Below are 22,699 nucleotides of genomic sequence, written 5' to 3'. Positions count from 1 at the left end.
TGAATTCTTTTTTCGGAATAAACCACCTACTTTACGCAAAGTATTATACAGTGTGAATAAAGATAAAACTTTACTCACCTTCAGCTCGATAGCTGCAGTCGCTTAAGTGCGGCCAATATCCAGTAATCGGGAGATAGTGGGTTCGAGCCCCACTGTCGGCAGCCCTGAAGATGGTTTTCCGTGGTTTCCCATTTTCACAAAGGCAAATGCCGGGGCTGTACCTTAATTAAGGCTGTACCGGGCGGTACACCTCTACACCGTTTATTTAAAAGTTGCGCCAGTTGAAACTCCTCTTCTGGAGGAAGGTTGAACTTTATCTATTCTATTAATTCTCTACTTTCTCAGAAGATGTCACCACGTGGAAAATTTTGAGTTTTTGAACTGTGTCACTTTTGATGTGTTTTTGTTTCGCTTGAAGTAAGAAGTGTGAACTTTCTCTTCTAGAGGACACTACTGAAGATCAACAATAGTGCAACCTAGTGCGGAGTCAAAGAACTATTTTGTTGAAGAAATTTTTATTTCAAATGTTTGTTCTTTGCTAAATTTCTTTCTGTTATTGTTTAAGTTGGCTGTATACCCCTCTCTTTCCCCTTGTTTTGCATGTAGCCAATCCCGAATTTCTTAAATTAATTTCTATCCAATCAGATGTATCTTCCCCCAACTTGAATCGGTTGCGGGGTCCTACCCAATAAAATCATTGTGGGCGGGTGTTTTCATTCCCCTAACGCCTAGAAACTTCCGCGAGAGTATATAAACTGCTGATTTTGCTACACTGACAAGGACAAGGCTGACGCATTGGCTGACACGTTTGAAAGTACGTGCACTCCCAATGTTGAACCCTGTGACGAAGACTTCATCGAGTTAGTTGAGAATGAAAACGAACTACACGCCACTGACGCAACTGCCCTCCCTCCCGACTTCAAATTTGTTACGCCGTCCGAACTGTTCCTCGCCATAAAACGTCTTAAGAACAGGAAATCTCCTGGCCTAGATAACGTGTCCGCGTCTTTCCTCAAGAACCTACCCAGAAAGGCGCTGACATGCTTGACAAAACTTTTTAATGCGATCTTCCGGTATGGTCACTTCCCGGCCTGCTGGAAGATCGCAAAAGTAATTATGATCCCCAAACCCAACAAGGACAAAACCTTTCCACAGAACTACAGACCCATCTCCCTCCTCAGCATAATTTCAAAATTATTCGAAACCCTGTTCTTAAGCAGACTGAACACTTTTATTGACGACAAAAACCTTATGAACGAGGAGCAGTTCGGCTTCCGGCGAGGCCATTCCACTGTCCACCAACTTACTCGGTTAACGGAGGAAATCACTAAGAACTTCAACCATCGTCGACATACTGGTGTCTGTTTCTTAGACATTTCCCGGGCGTTTGATAAGGTCTGGCATGACGGTCTTATTTATAAACTAAGGACTTTAGGCTTTCCTCCTTACGCACTACGTTTATTGACGAACTACTTAGCTGACCGAAAGTTTCAGGTCCAGGTTGGTGCTGCGCTGTCGGACCCTCGCCCCCTTGAGGCGGGTGTCCCCCAGGGTGGCGTGATCTCACCTGTTATTTTCAACCTCTATATGACCGACATGCCCAAGCCTACGCACGGGAAATTATATTTATATGCAGATGACACTGCGATATCCTCTGTCTCGTGGCAGGCACCTAAAGCCAAAGAATATCTCCAAGACGCCCTCTCCACCCTCGAACCCTGGTTCGAGAAGTGGAGAATCAAAATCAACGTAGACAAATGTAGTGCTACACTATTTACTAAACGCCGTCCTGACCCTCCCCCTCCCCTGATGTTTTTCGGCGAAGTCATCAGGTGGACCAATAAAACTAAATATCTAGGTGTCACCCTAGACAGAGGACTTACCTTTGCGGACCACACTAAAATTATCGCTGCGCAAGCTAAAGTGCGCCTTTTCAAAATTATTCCTATGATTAAAGCCGACAATGGGCTCACTCTTGAAAACAGAATCCGCTTGTACAAGACGATGGTTCGACCCATCTTAGAGTATGCCAGTCCTATTTGGGGCATAGCAGCCAAGTCTCACCTGTCGACAGTGCAGCGCGTGCAGAATCGTGCGCTGCGCTGCCTGACGGGTGCTCAATGGTTTGAGCGAAATGCTGACCTCCATGACACACTACAACTCTCCACCCTCACATCTAGGATAGAACGTGCAGCACATCAATTCTATAGCAAACTCCATCTCAGTTCCAACCCCCTTATTACTGATCTGGGGAATTATGATACGGACGGTCTCCGTTATCGCAGGCCAAAAGATGCCCTCAATATAACAACTTAGTACCCCCTTCTCACCCTTCTGGGTGCAGGTCATATCCTGGCCAATCAGATCCTACACAAAAGTCCACACACTTCACACAGTAATGCAGTCTCGGTAGCATATATCACGAAATAGCACTCAAGGCCGTTACAGGTCGATGGGCTACAATCACTCATCGGTCCTCGTGACCAATGAGATTTGTGGTTTGTTTGTCTCCGGGCCACTTCTGTTCCATCTTTCAGTGTATTAAGTACATAGCAGGAGGCGGGAAGCGCCTCTTTCTTCTTCAGCCGTTCAACACCAGGTAATGGCCTATTAATAACTTCTTTTCTTGCTAGGTCGGCAGTTTAACACTCGCGGCGGGTTCGAAGCATTTCCATCATGTAACCTTTTCCTAAAATGTAATTACTCTTTTCATCTTTTTCTTGTAAAGCTACATATTGGGATAGAGAGTGCTAACCCTCTCGAGCTCCCACTCACATTTGTTTTGAGGTGAACTTATTTTTTTCAAACTATTCTTCGTTTATGTAATGTAAAGTGTTCTTCTCTAAGTCACCTCTGTAGTATGGGATTAGCCCTTGCGTTAGCGGCCCAGAGCCAGATTAGGTTTTAAAAACAAAGTGTATTAGGAGTGCAGATCGCCTCCTCTCAAATTATTATTTTAGAGGTCATGTAATCAACCTTCTTTTCATGTAATAGACCTCCGTAGGTTGGGTATTTTACCCCTGTGAATACGTCCTTAGAAGGACAGCTTGAAGGTAGAGTTTGGTGTGGCCTTGTGATAGGCTTACAATTTTGAGAGCGGATCGCTCTTTGAAATTTGTTTCTGTATGCCTCGTGCAGGCTTTATGTGTAATGTTTGGAGCCAGTGCTCCTGGGCATGAATGGGGTCTTCTGCCCCTTGGCTAAAATTTTTTTTGGAGTAAGGCGGGGCTGATTGCCCAAGAGTTATGAAGTAAGGGCACTGAGCCCGAATCCAGTAATATTGTACCTACATTTTTGCTACTCTGTACCTGTTATGATTGTTATCTCTTGTTTTTGGAAAAGAAAATATAACCTAGTTAAATTTTAAATTAATTTTACATTGCACGTTAATTTCGTAGCTTGAAACCCATTCACACCCGCACCTTCTTTAACCTCTACCTACCACGGATATCTCCGTAACAAAGGCCACGGCCGCTTCCTTCCAATTCCTAGGCCTTTCGTATCCCATCGTCGCCATAAGACATATCTGTGTCGGTGCGACGTAAAGCAAAGTAGCCACCTTCAGTTTAACTACATTGTACAGACTTTTAAAGGCCATAGGGTTCCAGTTTGTTAAAAGAGAACGTAAACCTGTGTTAATGGATAGGGAGGATATTGTATTGTGGAGACGGAAGTATTTGCGTGAAATTAGGAGATATCGTGCAGAAGGTCGCAAAATTTATTACTTGGATGAAACGTGGCTTAACGTAACTTCGAAAGTATGGGTTGATTCCCCTGTTAAATCAAAGAAATAGGCCTTTGTTTCTGGACTTTCAACTGGCCTGAAGCAGCCGACTGGGAAAGGCAAAAGGCTTATCATTGTTCATGTAGGCAGTGACTCTGGTTTTTTGGAAGGTGGAGCTCTCGTGTTTGAATCTAAAACGACACGAGAGTATCATGAAGAAATGACAGGTGACGTCTTTTTATCGTTGTTTTCGTCTATCCTACTGAAACTAGAACCCGGGAGCGTGATTGTAATGGACAATGCATCTTACCATTCTGTTAAAGTGGAACGAATCCCTACAATGGCAATGCAGAAAGACCAGATCATTCCTTGGCTCGACAGTCACCAAATAGAATACAAGGCTGATATGGTCAAAGCAGAACTCATTGAACGGGTGAGGTCAGTGCGAGACCAGTATGACAAATATATTTGCGACGAAAGAGCACAGAAAGCGGGCCACTGCGTGCTACGACTTCCACCCTACCATTGCACTCTGAATCCTATTGAACAGATATGGGGTCAAGTGAAGGGTTACGTTGCGAGAAACAACACGACCTTCAAACTACAAGACGTACGAGCTCTACTTTACACAGCCCTTGAAAATGTGACAGCAGATAACTGGAAGGATTGCATTAGAAACGCAACGAAAGAAGACCAGATGTGGGAGCTAGATGGCCTAACAGATGTAATTGTCGAGAGATTTATCATCACTGATAGCGGCCAGAGTAGCAGCGACTCATCAGACAGTGACAGTAATGAGAATCGAGGAGATAGCCTACATCGTGTGATATGGAAGGAATTGAGCCCCTGCAGGACGACCAAGAAAGGTAAGCATATACAGTATGCATTGACTTCTTACTTTGTTAAGACCGCAAGTGCCTGTGTTTCTTGTCTTATTGAGTTGTTTCTTTTCGATAGATGTTGTTACAGAAGTATCAACAGTTCCGTCTGATATGTCCAATCATGCTATATGCTCTATCAGGATAGGAACTCTACAAGATAAGAGATATACATTTCAACTCGAAAGTTGGTATTCTATTAGGTTACAGTCTACCGGGCGGACATTTCAAACAGCTGTCCTAAGATAAACCTTGCTACGTGTGTAATTTTGTGCTCTAGCCTACGATAGCTTTCTTTAAAATAACTAACTAACTAACTAACTAACTAACTAACTAGCGTAGGCCCTAATCTTCAGCAGTAGATCACCCTTCAAACCCCTCCGTTTAGTTTCACACAGCTCACAAACTGTTCCTCGTCTATTTTAGGTGATATGCGCAGCACTGTATGTCCGAACACGAGACGTTCACGGGGCGGAGGTCGGTACTACACACTCAGCGAATCACAACTCTTTCTTTGGCTGAGGCGTGGACATGCCTTGTTTACATCAGGATTAAACTCTCGTAAAAAACCATATACAGATTATGCGGTCGTTTTGGCACGGGTCGCATGCGGCACGGTCGCATCTGGCACGCCACCCATTCGATATCATATGACCACTGTTTGTGTTTACCGATATTTTGGTGACGAAGGAAATAATCCCTTACCATGTCATACAGTATTCGCGTTATAATTAGGCACTTCATTATATGACGGTGCAATGCGTAATTGTGTGTAATTGTACGCGACAACTTTAAGACGATGTCCGAAAGGCAATGTAAGTCATGGATGTACGTTATTTTGAAGAGACATAGCACAGCCAGCTGTATTGTTTATTCAAAAGGAGTAAAATACGCCAGCAGAAATACTTCTGGGTAGACCCGGCACTTAAAAACAGTACCGTAGCGGCGATAGGGGGAAGGAAGGCAGCTGCCTCCACTTTGTGGAGAAAACATTGCAGTTGTATTCCATTTTAGCCGGCTGCAACTGGTAGGCCTATTATTTTTAAAAGCAATTTATTCAAGCCCTGTTGTCTTTTCAGTTGTTACTCTATTTTCTTAAATTATTACAAATGTTTTGGCGGAAATACGCACAAAATGTAGTTGTCGCGGCTAACCGATTTGTATAGCGCCACAGCAAATAGTGAAGACTTTGCATTTGCATGTGTTGTGAGGAAGAGTAGCAGTCTTTTATTTGCCAAATTTATGGGCACTGAGGTATGATTCACCCGCTTGCCGTGCGCATTCGTCAGTTTGACAGTATGTAGTCAATTATTAAATCATTTTAATTGTTTTAACACGCCTTACTTCTATTAAATTGCAATACATGTGTAATTGTTCCTTTGATGAAAGTTGTATTGTATGGTATTGAATAAAAAAAAAAAAAAACCAAACAACTCATATTACCGCACTTAAGTTCGCAAACTGTTACCTCTCGGTCGAAATTCGCTCAGAGAGCTTCAAAAACCTACCATTTTGTAGATTTTTTTTCACTGTTATGTACACCCTCCGTCGCATTATCCCACAATCCCGGCTACTTCTTGTTGTCTGTGCAGTTTTTTGCCTCCTCATTTCTAATTCCCAATCGTCGCTACTGCTTAAAAACGCACAATATTTATTAAGGAGAATCGCCACAAGAAAAATCCTGTGGGTGGGGACGGTATAATACCCACGGTATCCCCTGCCTGTCGTAAGAGGCGACTAAAAGTGGTTCTTAACTTGGGAGAGTGGGCTGGCGACAACGGGGCCCTCAGCTGAGGCATGATATTGCTTCCACTTACTTGTGCCAGGCTCCTCACTCCTCACAACCTATCCGACCTTCCTCAGTCAACTCGTGTTCTTTTCCGACCCCGACGGTATTACAGCACTCGAGGCCTAGGGCGTTCTTTATATTCACGCCCTTCGTTGCCCTTGTCTTCCTTTGGCCGACACCTTCATTTTTCGAAATGTTGCATCCCTTCCATTTTTTTCTCTCTGATTAGTGTTGTACAGAGGATGGTTGCCTAGTTGTACTTCCTCTTTAAAAAATCACCACCACCACTAGTAATTGTCACAGAACACATCCGGCTTGGTCTGCACCACAAGACGCTACCCTGCCGACAACATTACGAGGTATCCAGGCAGGTGTACGTCTATCTACAGTTATTAGCAAATTATAACGTAAGGGTTATTCAGCTAAGATGTCCACCTGAAGTAACTCTTGAACCGTTTAAGATACTAGACCCGTTTGTCGATGCCATCCTGGATGTCATCGGTTCGAACTCTGAGGCAACCATGGATTTTTGTTGTCACACGATTTATTTTCTTTTCCTTAATACAGCAAATTGCATGCGCATATTGTTTATTGTTCCATTTAAATTATGTGTACATATTTTCCTTTTTATACGTTCTTTTAGTTGTGTTTTACATTTTTATTTCGATGACAAAACGAGCTCTATTTCGTTATTTTGTCATTGGATTCATTGGGATGTGGGTTCGATTTCTGGACCCGACATTGGTCACTGTTATTTATTTTATGATTATGATGTCATCGACTAGTATTCACTTATTCTTTTGTTTACTTATTCGTAATATAATTAATTTAGCTACGTGACCACTCCAAGTTATCTTCCAATTTTTTGTTGTTGTATAGATAATTGTTTCTTCTGATAGTGAAGGAAGTTCTTAACGATAACCGTCGCATTTATAAGGATATTTCTGATTTTTTAAAAATATGTTATACAAATTTTAATGCAATATTTATCGTCATGTCCGGAAGAGGAAAGAGGGAAAGGAGAAATCAACTTTGACTTTTCACAATTTTGTATTTAGTCCATTGGACATTGCATATTATATTATGATTATATTAGAAGTATTCAGGGTCAATTTTAATTAATTTGATTTATCAAGGATTAATAAATAGGTAATTAAACTTTTGTTTGCCTGTCATTTTGCCGAAAAACATTGCATCCCAAGTTTCCTTCCGTTCATTTACGCCTTTAAGCTAGTTATGTGTTATTTTCTTTGATCTTTTGCCGCGAACGCACCATGGCCCTGGGAGGCCAGTGGTTTGATTCTATGCAACGGAGGGGTGCAGTGGATCCTTGCACGGTCGGAAGAGTTTTTGCTCACCCATCATTCTGAAAATTTGACTCTAGACTAAAAAGGTCCCTTTCCATCGGACGCCTTGGCGTATGGTGCTATATGGCGGTATCCCGATATTTTAGGGATTATCATGCCGTCATTTGGTTCTATGGGGCAAATGGCGTGAGGTGGAAAGGTTGCAATACTGACTTTCTGTTTTCACTTTCGTTAATGGTATTAAGGGGCTCATAGTTCAACATGCAGTACTTTTCCAGGCTTTTGACAAAATTTATCGGCACATACGTTTCCAAATGAGAACTGATGATGATGGTGATGATATACTATCAAGCTTACGTTCGTAGTTACTGGGACGTCCCACAGCTCGCAGCACAGAAGAATCGGTCTCGAGAGCGTTGCCCATTACCCCTGTCGAAAGAATTGGAGCAAATTGGGCATTTTAGATAACACGTTTCACTCATGTGTAATGGTGGTTGCATATGCAGCCATGCACATCTTGCCCCATAAGTCGTGAATAGTTAGGATATTGACATTCTATTATAACTTTCGTTAATGGTATTAAGGAGCCCATTGATCAACATGTACCGTAGTACTTTTCCAGGCTTTTGACAAAATTTATCGGCTCACACGTTTCCATGAAAACGTTATTTCGCCCAATAACTGCTTATAATAATTATACTATAAAGTTTACACTCGTAGTTACTGGGACGTGGCGCAGATTGCAAACAAGAGAATCTGTCTCGAGATCCGTGACGTCAGTCTCGAGAGTATCGAGCGAGAGCGTTGCCCATCACTACTTTTCACCTCTGGATGCTGAAATAATGGAAACATCTGATCCAGTGTCAACAAGGAACCATAAGCCGGACTTCTTATGTTGCAAAATAGGCTGTGTTTGGGACTCCTGTCCTGATTCTCAGCAGCAAAACTGGCCGCTACGTTTACTGCCGGTCGGAGTTTTCCTGGTCATCCCACTGGCAAGGCTGCTTGCATTTTCTTCCAAATTAAAAATGGTGATAGCAGAATTTACCGTTAGGGTCGAATTTCCTCCGACTGCGACCTCTGCTTGGAGATCTGCGGTATCAGCTTCTGCTTCGGCTGCAGCATCTTCCTGTTGACAATATTGCTATTTGTTGCTCTAACTGTGATATTTTAGCAACTAACTCTTTTAAGTGACACACCTTCCGTGAATTCTGCGTTGACACTAAACGCTACGCTGCGAAGATTCATTTCTAGCATTTTGTCTGCCATAACGACAACTCCGTCAAGGCATTCCTCACAACAAGGATGCTTTTTATTGAGTAGGGAAGTTTCTCTAGCCAAAGAGTGCTAAGAACTTTATCAGACATCTCTTCCTGCCAAAGACTTCATTTTCAGTAGTAACTGGCTCGACTTACAATCTCCTAGCCCGATACCAATAACTAACCTCTTATTTTAACTTTCTTTAAAATATTAAAGTTGTAATTTTGCAGCAGAAATCTTATTTACCTCATTTCCGGTTATTATGTCCTAGATATTCTCCACATACTTCGGTTCTAGTTGGGCTATTAGGTCGTTAATTTCGTTTCTTCCTTAGCTATCTTATTTATGGCAAACTGTGCCTCCACCTGGTAGAACCATATATCTAAGTTTTCTCCGACCAGAATGGGGGAATCTTAATACCGCCTTTATCAATATCACAAGTTTTGCCCTCAAGCTCACTTTCATTGATCCTTTCCATGTTGGGGTTATGTTCCTCTATTGTATAATTACACACTTACCGGTAACACTACTGTAAACTGAGAGATGGCAGAATTTACGTCTGAAGAATCACATCGAGGTCACTCCTTGATGCATATTTGACTTTTAAATGTGTTTAATACTACATATAACCAATGTTAAATACACAAACATTTTATTTATTAAAAAAAATACATGCGTGCTCTCATGTTTATTTTCACCATTCTCTTTTTCTTTTCTTTTTTACTCCCTGCCTCCTTGATCTCGCGAAATGATCAGTTCTATGAGTTTCTATTATTTTCTTTCATAGGGCCAAGACACTACAGAATATCCGTGAAGTCTTTGTGATGTTTAAATGGCATGTGAGAGTCTCAGGTACAAGGTTTCGACGACAAGTCGTTTCTTAGATGTTGGAAGCTAATACAATAGAGATGACTGTATTTTTATTCTAGTCTGAAGTGTCTGTTAATGTACTTATTCACGACTTGTGGTAAAGTTGGAGACCGGTAGGATCATTTGGAGTCGAAACGTGCGGGCAGTTTATTTATATTTTCTTGTGTTCCCTGATGTTTAAAAAACTTATGGAGAAGTTAAAGAGATAAAGAAAAGTAATTAGACGTGTATTTACAACACTATAATGCATTGATGAAACTTTTACAGGCTGATAATGTGGACAGACAGCAAGTTCGTGGTCAATTCTGTGTACTGGAAGGAAGTATGGTGACATTAACCCAAAAGGATGTAAACATAATGTTGTATCGTCTACTGGAAGGTGAAGTTGTGGAAGATGAAGTGGAGGCCGAATTGAGTGAACTGTAAGTTTGAAATTATAAAGGTCAGAGTCCAGGATCTAGATAATCAGGTGTTAAATGTTAAAAAGGGGTCACCAGCAGCGTAGTAAGTGAAAAAAATATTAGAAAATCCAAGCTTCCTGCAATAGAATTTCGCAAGTTTGGCACAGATGCACAGAAGTGGATTCCTTTTTGGAATCAGTTCAAGAAGGTGCACGGGGATAATATCCCTGCGAAGGATAAGTCCATGTACCGGGTGTCCACAATTAAAGTTATGGTATTCAGCGCGGTGCAGCACGGGCTGTAATGAGCGTAGGAGTCTGAAATTGCGTAGATATGATAACTAAGCAATGCGTTCGCGATTTATACTACAAATATCATTAGTTACGAGTTCTGCCACCAGGTGACAATATGGCGCTGTAAGCAATGGTAGGGGTCACAGAAAAAAAGCCAAGATCAAAGATGAGTTGTCCAGTAGACTATATCCACCATAGTGTGTGTACGCATAAAATTAAAGATGTGTGCCTTTATATCTGATGTTAAAGAAATTCACAGAATAGTGAATTAACAACATGCAATCCAGCACATAAAAAAATGTTAATTTGACCAAAAACTAGCGTAATCAGAAATACTCTGTAAACTTTTCGATCAGATACACCTTTGAACATTGCCAGATAACACACTAATAAAATATATTAATAATTAATGAAACAACGCACACATCCCTGAAAATAGGTTAACTTAGTTCATATTCGCTCGAGAAATATCAAGTTCCCACTGCATTTTTTAATCACCTCCTTGTCTTCCAATGTTTCTATCTACATCTGTCGATTCAGCAGAGATGACAACTTAATATTCAACACAATGCAATGTCATGTAAATCTTCTATTTTATAACAGGGATATGTTTAAAGACTCGTAATATTTACAGTTAAACATTTGTTTGGGATCATCAAGTGCACTGGTTCCTTCATCCCCATTTTGTACAGTACACTAATTTATGGAACCAAATACGTAAAAATCTGGGATTTTCTGTTTCTTTTTCTCCGTGCGCATTTAAAAGTTCCCGGGCCGGGGTGGTCATAATGCAACGGTGTGTTGTTGTATGTATGTTTCGAGGAATATGATTAAAATATGAACAGGATTACCAACATTGGGGCAGACATTCAGGAAGCAAGGTTAAGGTGGATTGGATATCTGATGAACTGGGACGATGACATGTTGGCAAAAAGGTCACATGCATGCATGTTGAGTAGGGGAAGCATGGGTACCGAAACAGAGGTGGGTGGATTTAGTGGAAAGTAACTTAAATATTTAATTAGCCCAGGATATAGACGTGTTAGGAACAGCAACACTGCACAAGGTGGAATAAGCTGCATAAAGACAAGACTGAGAATTAGGATAATGGATTAAGCACTGATCATTGTCGTAACACAGGCCTGTAGTTTTGTTTAGTGCTCTGTGTTTACGACGAATTCAGTGTTTGTGCTTAATAATAAATAAATATTTAATTGCGCACAATGTGCATGAATACAAGTATTACACTGATTCACAAAAGTGCAGTGGCAATCTGGTCGACAGAAGTATATGTGAAAATAAGCAAAGAATTAGGTTGTTACTGGGGCAAGAATTTTGAGTCATGATTAATGACAGTTTATTTGTACCAGTTATGAAATTTTTTAACTATATTGAATACAATAATTTAACTTGCTGTTGTCACTACTTGTCCATGTTACAGTATATAGATATCAAGACAAAAAAATCTGTTTTATATAGTTCCAGGAACAAAATGCATCAATAATCTCAATTTCTTTGTTAACCATAAACTTTTACCAGTACATCACACGGGCTCTTCAGCAGTGTCATTCCAGACAATTTACGTGAACTTTCTGCAGATTCGTATAGCCTAAACGTAGAAGCAGACTTTAAGAAATCCAAACCTATAGAAATTAAACATGGGGTAGCACAAAGCTCCCCTACTTCACTATTCCTTTTCAATTTGGCAATTAATAAAATATTACATGATCTTATCAACTATGGCGTCAACGATAAGTACGGACACATTTTATCCGAAGAAATCCCACCATTTGTCTGCTTTCGCATTCGCTAATGATATAGCAATAATCAGCAGAACAGAATAAGATGCAACAATTTTACTCAATTTAGCCATAAAAAGCTTCACAGAAATAGGTATAAATATTAACCCACAAAAGAAGTAAATCTATTATTCTAAAGAAAGGAAAAATGGTTCCAGGAAAAATCAGTAATACAAATACATTTTTGTTTGTTTTTTACAATTGGTTACACCGACACAGATAGGTCTTTTGGTGACGATAAAAATATTTATTCACCACTGATAATTTACATTTACATTTCTAAGAATTCCTTTACATAAAATGGAATTTCCAACATCCAGTTATACAGTTTTCTGTTACAATTATTGATGGGCACATCCTATGCAGAGAATGGTAATTTATTAAAAAAATATTATACTATTTACTTTATGAGAATTACCTGATTTCGCAAGTCTACGTCTTGGGATATCAATATTACCCTTGTTACGAGTATTGTGTTGATGGATGTTTTCCCTGATGGTAAGTTCATTCAGATGGTTTTTAACATACAATAAAGATATAAAAATATATAGATTTATAACTGTTAATAGTTTAAGCATGATAAAAAGGGGACGACAGTGCTCAGAAGAACCAGCTTTACACATTACACGAACAACCTTCTTCTGTATTAGCAATACATTATGGACATAAGATGAATGTCCCCACAATAGCAGCCCATATGAAATATGGGACTGAAAGAGTCCAAAATATGCCATTCTCAAATAGTCTGCTGTTACTAATTCCCTCAAATTCCACATAAGATATGAGACCAGTGATACCTTTTTACAGACATGATTGGCATGTACTTCCCAGCTTAATTCGGTATCAATATGATCAATATGGATACCCAGGATGGGAAAGGCCTAGGAGTGGGAAGGAAGCGGCCGTGGCCTTAAGGTACAGCCCCAGCTAGCATTTGCCTGGTGTGAAAATGGGAAACCATGGCAAACCATCTTCTGGGCTGCCGACAGTGGGGCTCGAACCCACTATCTCCCGGATGCAAGCTCACAGTTACGCGCCCCTAAACGTACGGCCAACTCGCCCGGCAAACATCAAATAATGAACAAATCAAATATCTAGGGATTTATTTCAATAATGAAGTATCTCTTTACAGATCTAAAGTAATTAATATCCCAAATTTCGATTTAAACAATTTGCTGTAGTTAAAACTACACTTCTAAAACCGGAACAGAAAGTTAACATTATAAATTAATTTATTTGGCCAGGATTGATATAGGCTCTAGGCCTACCCACTACAGTGCGCACCTGTAACTCAGTTATCCAGCATTTTTCTTAAAGACAAAATTATAAGAAGTGCGGTTAAAGAAATAATGACGTTCCCTGATGTGTTATATAGCCCAAAGAAATTCCGAGTTATGGGACTACTCTGCGCCGAATGGGAGGCTAATATTCAGCACTAACACCTGCAGTCGCTTACTCCCAATTAAGGGTGTACACCTGCATAATGCACGAAAATTTTCCGATGAGCAGAACATGGCGCTCCATAAACTGAACATCGATAAAGAAATCCTCCGGTCCCTCAAAAACCAATGGAAGAAAGCTGCGAGAGATGAGAGATCGACCTTTTCAGTAATGGTGACAATTGCCTCATAAAAGGGGAGGAGTTATTCCGTACGCCGATTACCCGAAAGCAAACTCCTGGATGTCTCGCAAGTCACCTTCATCTTCATCCGAATACAAAAATGCTATATATATTGCCGGGCTGAGTGGCTCAGACGGTTGAGGCGCTGGCCTTCTGACCCCAACTTGACTCAGTCCGGTGGTATTTGAAGGTGCTCAAAAACGTCAGCCTCGTGTCGGTAGATTTGCTGGCACGTAAGATAACTTCTGTGGGACTAAATTCCGGTACCTCGGAGTCTCCGAAAACCGTTAAAGTAGTTAGTGGAACGTAAAGCCAATAACATTAATGATAAAAAATGCTATAAAAATGTCGCGCAACCTGAGCGCAGTAAGATCGGTTCCCGGCAGAAATTTCAGCTCAACTCGTTGCCGCCAAAACGGTTGCAAATGAGACCGAAACTCTTGGACATGTGCTCGTGTTCTACAGGAGCACCGAATTACTGCGTAACAATCACCACCATCGAGTAAGGACCCCAATCGCTCATGGCCCGCGGCAGCATGGATGGGAGGTGCACGAAAGAAGTTCACTGCGTCTCTACCGACGACTCAACGAGAATAGTGGACATCAAAGCGATGGTGTTATATCCTACCATTCGCTTCGAGAGGGACGTGCAACAGGCTCAGGGTGTTCATCTGGAAGAACAAGCAATTTATACGCCATATCTGCCATATCCATCAGCCAAATATAATATTCCTCTTGGTCAATGGTTAATGAGACCTCCTGTTTAGATCCAGCGGTATCTTGCCGAAGAACACAGCCACTATCCTTCAAATTAAAAAAAAAATCCTTTTTATGACAAAGAGAAAATCTTATTACATATCCTAAGAGATTCTCTGCAAATTATACAGTTACATAAATACCTGAAATAGTAATCTACTTACGATGTATTTTTCAGAAAAAAAAAACCATTATAATTATTATTGTATATACCACACTAAGTTATGTATTCGCCGGACTGAGTGGCTCAGATGGTTAAAGCGCTAGCCTTCTAACCCCAACTTGGCAGGTTCGATCCTGGCTCAGTCCGGTGGTATTTGAAGGTGCTCAAACACGATAGCCTCGTGTCGGTAGATTTACTGGCACGTAAAAGAACTCCTGCAGGACTAAATTCCGGCACCTAGGCGTCTCCGAAGACCGTAAAAGTAGTTAGTGGGACGTGAAGCAAATAAGATTATTATTATTATTATTATTATTATTATTATTATTATTATTATTATTATTATTAGTTATGTATTCCGAATCTTTATGGTGACCCTCATTGGAAGAGGGACGATTTTTTAAAAATAAATCTTACTACTCACGATTTATTTCACAACACATTTCAGAGACTTTGTTCCATCATCAGGTTAATTATTAAACATGGCCTAAACACAAGAATAATATAACCCAAACATACTTTTGGTTTTGATTTTTTTAAATATTATGCCACAGATAAAATTAGTGTTTTCACCTCCACAATTAGGCTATTTAAAAACAAGAAACAGCTATTTCATTCTCAACTATTTTAATAATAACAATAATAATATATTGATTCCTGTCCCAAATTGGAAAAGAAATATTCTTATATAGTTTTCTTCAAAATGTGCTTTAATTGTATCAATTAAAATTACTATACCGGTACCAATTCAGCGGTTGACTGTCTGGTAGGACATCACTGTTATCACCTGATTCATTCTCTCCTTCCCCCTTGCTGCACATACTCCGTTTGAAGGACAGGCCCATGCAGGCAAGTAAATCTAAACCCTACCTTCACTTCAAACGGTTTTAACTTTTTAAATTCCCCAGCAGGATGCCTTGCCACACTTTTCATCAATCAAACATCATAATTCATAGTGCAGACCAGGCGTGGCTTCTCGTGAGGTTCAATGGTTTGCTGAACCCCCCATCAATAAAAAGCCATCTGTTTTTTAATTATTATTTTTCCAAAGGGTAAAATCAGGAAGGATACAGACTGTTACTCTGCTTTCTTGGTTCAGACATAAGAGTGCTATGTATACACGACTCTAATTTCCCTGTCACTCACATTTTTCTTTCTCAATCTATCCTCCTCGCTCCAGACCTGTAATACATGCTGGAGCCCCACTTCTTCAGGCCTGTACTACATCTCGTGATGCCTCATCACAACTGAAGTTACCCAGTCTACCAGGTGGCTAGGAGGGAGATGTTCATCTGGCATATCAGCCATTCATTTCTGGCCCACCACTCTTGAACCCTTGCTTGCCATGATGTTCCTGCAAGTGCCTCAGAGAATCTTAACAAAGCTCCTTCTCAATCCGAGACATTAACAAGTTGGCTGATGTCCAAAAAGAGGATGTGCCTGAGATGTCACTGCGTTGATCATCTCTTTCCTGGCAGCTATTTCTTGACAGACCTTGGGAGGTGCTATACCAACAAGACAGTAGAACTCTTACAAAGGTGCGAGACGAAGACAGCCAGTAACAATTCGGCAAGTCTTGCCGAGTACTACATTCACAGTTTTGGCATTGCAGGATTTATACCACTCTGGGAACGCATAGTCTGGTGCAGAACAGCACAAAGTAAGGGCAGATGTGTCTACTGCATCTGGATGTGCACTGTAAGTTGACTTCATCAATGACAGTGATCTTTTTATTTTATTAAGGTTTAGTACAAATATTAGCCTGGTGCAAAAATGAGAAACCACAGAAAAACACCTTCAGGTCTGCCAAAAGTTGGATTCAAGACCAACATCTCCCAAATGCAAACTTACAGCTACATGTAACCTGTTTTCTTAACGACATATTCCCTTTCTTTCTCAGTAACAACTAGGTACATTGTGACATTTTACTGTCATGAGATTAGGAAAAGGATTCAAGCTGGAAGTTGTTTCTATCATAGTGTAAGAAACATGTTATGGAACAAAGATATGCCAACGGAAGCAAAGGATACTATGTACAAGATGTATTACGTACCCATAACAACTTACGGAGCAGAAACTTGGACAATGACAAAGAAGGATGAGAGTCGAATACAGGCAGCCGAAATGAAGTTCTTGAGGAGTATGATACAGAAGAGTAGAAGAGACAAAATAAGGAATGAGAAAATCCGGGAAGAAATTGGAGTGGAAAAAATGAATGATAGAATAGAGAAGAGCCGACTAAGATGGTTTGGGCACATAAAGCGAATGAGCGACGGAAGAACGCCAAAAAAGGTGATGGAAATGCAAATCCAAGGAAGGAGAGGCCGTGGACGACCACGATTGAGATGGAAGGATACCATCCAATGCAGCATTATAGAAAGAAACCTGGACTGGGACACAGTGTTGGAGGAGGAGTGGTGGAAAGACCGAAGAAAGTGGAGAGGAACCATATTTGCCCCTACCCGGCTACAGCTGGATAAAGGGAAATGATGATGATGATGATGATGAATTAGTAGGCATTTCTTACAAATTTAACACATGGATTTTACTTTTCTATCAGTGTGACAGCTTTATAATTTTCTTCATAGATACTATACTTTCTCAAAAAAACTGCTATAAAGATTATGGAAACTACTGGTACTCTTTTTAGAAGAATCCCCATGTTTAAATTTTCCAAGTGTAACAAAGGATAAGAGATAAAATATGAGACTACCACTATTAATGGAAGCTGAGAAAAAGGAACATAACTGATTCAAAATTAAGTTCTAAGAAAATTGGACTTAAAAAAATGTCTACAGCATGTGTTGTTCCTCTTAGGTATCCACTGCCATTGGCTGAAATTTATTAAATATTGTGTCACTCCCAGTTCCATACAGAAAGATTTCGTTACCCAACTACCAAACAATAAAAACTCTTTTGCCATAGACCACTGGTCTCACATGAAACAGCGGCCATACAAAACACTCCCTTCGAGAGGCTCCACGCTGTGCTAGACCATTGGGATTTGTCACTATTCAGGATATGTGCAGACTAATTATTAATATACACGCCTTGAAGTTGATCATGTGAGGAAGTAAGGTAAGTCGCTAGGAGGAAGAGAACATTGCTGTGCAGCGCACTCTATCAGTCTTGGCTCAGGGAGAATTGCATACTTCGCCATAATACCAAGTAGGCCTTTTACGGCATTGCTTTAATCAATCAATTTTTTTTCCTTACCACAGGAATTCCCCTTAAGGACTTCTAAATTTTATATTTGTTGAGAAACTCAATGACTTTCCAGACATTCTGGACTGCCACAAGGACAAAGTTTAACTACATCAAACAAAGTGATAAAATTAAATCTTATCATAGATATTAAACATCATCTGATACATAACTTTCAAAGGATCAATCAACACAATACTGTCCGTTTCCTTCTGAGGTGTTGGTTTCCATTTTTTTAAATAAAATTATATACAGTACCCTCCTTCCCCCTATAGGGGTGCAGTAGAATAACATACAGTACATGGTATTCTCTGCCTGTCGCAAGAGGCAACTTAAGGGGGCCCGAGAAGTTCTCAACTTGGGAGCGTGGGTTGGCGACCCTTGGCGACCACGGGGCCCTTAGCTAAGTCCTGACAATGCTTCAGCTTACTTGTGCCAGGCTCATCACTTTCATTTATCCAATCCGACATCCCTTGGTCAACTCTTCTTTTCCAACCATAGCGGTATTAAGTTTCGAGGCCTAGGGAGTCTCATTTTTATGCCCTTTGTGACCCTTGTCTTTCTTTTGCAGACACTTTCATTCTTTGAAGTGTCTTACATTTTTTCCCCTCTGATTAGTGTTAATAGAGGACAGCTGCCCAGTTATACTTCCTCTTGAAACAATCACCACCACCACCACCACCACATGGTACCAACCATTTACGATATGTATTCTTGGTCGTTTGAGCCTTCAAACAAATAAGGCAAAGTGACTCACCAAGTCCACAAGTGTTCAACATACTAATGAACAAGATTATAAATCTACTAGAAATAACTTGCAGTGATCATCATCACAAGCAGTCTGCAAGCCTTAGTGAATTACTGTATGTTTTGTCACCACAACCCTTTAAGTTATCTGAAAAAAGCCCTGTGGCTGTGAATTTCACACTTCTCATCACTAAATCATTAAAAACTGTGGTCTAGTCTCCCTCTACTTCTTTCAAGTTCCATGACCGACTATTATTCTATTAGGTAACCTATCCTCCATTTGCCTCTCATGACCCCACCACCAAAACCAGGTTATACATACAGCTTTCTCCATGAAGTTTATACCTAATTTACCTCTCTCTCTTAATTTTGAGTACCCTCCTGCCATTGTCCACACCTCCTTATACTGGCAATCATTCTTGATGCTTTCATTTCTTATGGTACTTCCTACTTATGAATATGATATCCTGAGACCACCCAGATTTCACTCCCCTACAGCAAATTCAGATTGAAAAAAGACCTCTGTAAATATAGTTTTTCCAAGAACTCGCTTGTTTCTTTAGAATATGTTGACTGCAACTGTAAGCTCGCTGCATCTTGATTCAGTGTCACTTCATATAATACCATCCTGGAAGAATATTCATCCCAAATACACGTTCTACACGTTGCAGTTTCGTATTCTTGACCTGACATTAATTCCTCTTAGGTTTATTTCTTACCAACATCACTTTGGGCTTTGAAATTATAAATCATATCATACTCGCTGCACCATTTTTCAAGCTCCAAGATAATAGACTGAATACCTTCAGCACTATCTGGTGATAAGACCAAGTCATCAGCATAGGCCAAGCTGCTTACTACATTTCTACCCTACTGAATTCCTCTGTGACACTTCATACCTTTCACCGAATGATTCATATATATGCCTACTATGAACAAGGGTGAAAGATTACAGCCTTGTCTAACCCATTCAATTATCTTCAACCAAGAATTCATTCCACCATCAATTCTCACTACAGCCTAATTGTCAGCCTTTGAGTGGTGGTGATGGTAGTGGTGGTGGCAGTTATTTTAAGAGGAAGTACAACTACGCAACCACCCTCTAGGGTAAAAAAATGGAAGGGACCCAATACTTCAAAAAATGAAGGTATCAGCTAAAGAAAGGCAAGGGCCATGAAAGGCATGAAAATGAAAGACTCCCTAAACCTCGATACCTAATACCATCAGGGTCCGAAATGAACAAGAGCTGACTAAAGGTCAGATAGGATAGATGAAAGTGAGGAACCTGGCACAAGTAGGTGGAAGCAGTGGTAGGACTCAGCAATGGGCCCTTTGGTCGCCGACCCACATTCCCATGTTAAGAGCCCCTGGGGCTCCTTTCAGTCACTCTGGTAGAAATTCAGTTGCTTCTTATGACAGGCAGGGGATACAATGGGTGTTTATTCTACTGCTCCCACCCCCAGGTGGGCAGGGGGAGAGGTGTCAGCCTTTGATTGCCTGTAAAAACCAATCCTTAACCCATCAGTAAATTTTGATACATGAATTATTAAGGATGCATAGACTGTCAGTCCTTTTTTTTTTCCTCATTCAGGAGAATTTCAATCAATGATAAAAAAAGAAGGTACTACCATATTATACTCCAAAAAATTAAAAGAAAAAGGCTTTAAAAGAAAAATTAAACTACCCTCTTTAAATACAATAGCCACATCAATGTACTTCCTGCAATGGGCCTATGATCTTTAAAATTTTACATCTGGAAGGGAATCTTCAAGAGAATGGGCTTTATGGGCTGAAAGTTACTTTTGGCTGCTCTGTATCCAAACCTTCCAAGACAGAAGAATTCCTTTTACAATCTTTTCATCAACTCTCCTATCTTCCAGGCACCTACTTAATTTTATACTGGCTAGAATAGCATTAAATCTATTTCTAGAATACACTAACCCATGCAGGTTTAAGAACCTGTATTTTTTATTTCCGATAAAAATTTGCATCACCGGCAGGTTAAAATGCATTTTTAAGACGCCACCGTAGTTTGAAAATGAAAAGTGAAAAATAAACATCGGAAGCCTATATTGCCTGACCGTCAATATTTGTTTAGGCTACACATGCAGTACTTACCTATTCAAGACTCCCATAGACTTCATTTCACGCTGTCACTGTGTCCAAATAGCCAAAGCAAAACCTCGCGAGTCTCGAGTCACAAGCACCCATGAAATGTCATTATAAGTACAATTCATTACATCTCTCTGCGTACCACTATCCCGGCCGCAGCGCAAATCACAGTAGCTCACGCTTCACGCCAGGCTCTGGCTCACACTATGAGCAAAATGTAAGCAATATATGACAGATGACAATGCTGCCAACAACGCCCACGAGAACCTCCTGTGGTGCTTCTGTGTTACTGATACAGGGTTGCCAATATAGCAATGATATGGCTATACAGAAAGATATAGCTCGTTGGTTTTGACAGATGGGGCCGTGACGAAAACTACTGCGGGAAGAATGGCGTGTTGCGAGACCTATCAGCTGATTTGTTAGGCCTATTGAATCTTTTTTTCTTCATATTATCCGTAGTGAAATGTTTTATTTTGCTTCTTATATTCCCTAAGCTACGAAATCCACAGATTCGACCAACCGACAGCATGTACTCGTGCACCCGTAGGAGGGTACGTAATATTAGCTGAAAAATTCCATATCTTAATCCATATCAAGGAAAATAGATGCAACAAAGAGATTATAACGAAGGCATAGCATTCCTGCAACACATGCAAGACTGTACATACACATAACACACTGAAATAATCCTTTTTCTGCCACTTTTTCCACATCCTGGTGGGATCACATGTGTGACCTCTGTAGCACATGTCGACCTCGCCCAGTTTAACGCCCGAATGCCCTTCCAGACGCCAACCCTATGTGAAGGGATGTATTCAATATTGAATGTTTCTGTGGTGATCGGTAGTGTTGTGTGTGAATGAAGAGCAATGTATTAACATGAACACAAATACTAAGTTCTTGAGCCAGAGGAATTAAGCACACAACTAAAATCACCGACCTGGCCTCAATGCAGACTATTCAGCCAAGGAGTCAGAGAGGAAGATGAACTACAGTGCTCAAAAAAAAAAAAAATTGTACATTCTGATTCATTGCATTTTTTATTTTGCTACCTGTATGTATGTACATTATTCATTACAAAGGATATTTAAAAAGAAAAACATGTTATGCAAGAGCAACAGAAATGCAATAATAGCACGAAGTTGGTAATATGAGATTCTGAACAAACACCGAGTACAGCAGGCTCCGCCTTAATAGCAGCTAGTTTTGACTAGCGTCGGAGTTCTACATTCGGGAGTTGGACGGGCTGGTCTCCACCATCGGCTGTCCTGAGAATGGTTTTCTTTGGTTTTCCATTCTTCTGAACTAAGGCAAATGCTGGGACAGTTCCTAGTTTAGGCCACGGCTGCACCCACCTTACCTTCTCTGCAAATTACATCTGCAAAACAATTTCCCTGGCCCGCCATACCATATCTGGGTATAGAATGAAAACTTCAACCCACCACCACCCTGAACAAAAAATTATCGTTTGTGTAGCAGATTAATATCTTGTATAGCCACCTTGGGCCCTGAGACATGCTTGAACATCACAGCGCATACTTAGCACCAAAGAATCAATCAAACTTCTTTTGAGGCAGATTGCCCCACTCTTGGATAGCAGCTTCAGTCAGTGGCTGAATGTCAGCGGGAGGATTAGGGCACTAGGGAATTACTCTCTTCAGTTCATGCCATACATGTTTAACACAGTTCATGTTCGTAGAATATACTGGCCACAATATTCACTGTATGCCATGTGTCAAGGAATTACTTGGCCATTCTGGCTCCATGGGCACGTC

General features: G+C 40.5%; 1 protein-coding gene across 2 annotated transcripts in view; it reads right to left on the bottom strand.

Annotated features, from left to right (window-relative positions):
* The window catches only part of LOC136873778 (glycoprotein-N-acetylgalactosamine 3-beta-galactosyltransferase 1), a 245,919-nt gene extending 224,813 nt beyond the window's left edge, over nucleotides 1–21,106 (bottom strand). For both annotated transcript variants that reach the window (XM_067146996.2, XM_068227566.1), the window contains exon 1: nucleotides 20,928–21,106. The gene's annotated coding sequence lies outside the window, so the exon portion shown is untranslated. The remainder of the gene's footprint in view (nucleotides 1–20,927) is intronic.
* Nucleotides 21,107–22,699: the final 1,593 nt, after the last annotated feature.

The sequence above is a fragment of the Anabrus simplex genome, chromosome 5 (genome assembly GCF_040414725.1).
Source record: "Anabrus simplex isolate iqAnaSimp1 chromosome 5, ASM4041472v1, whole genome shotgun sequence".
NCBI lineage: Eukaryota > Metazoa > Arthropoda > Insecta > Orthoptera > Tettigoniidae > Anabrus > Anabrus simplex.
This window is presented reverse-complemented; position numbering and strand designations above follow the sequence as displayed.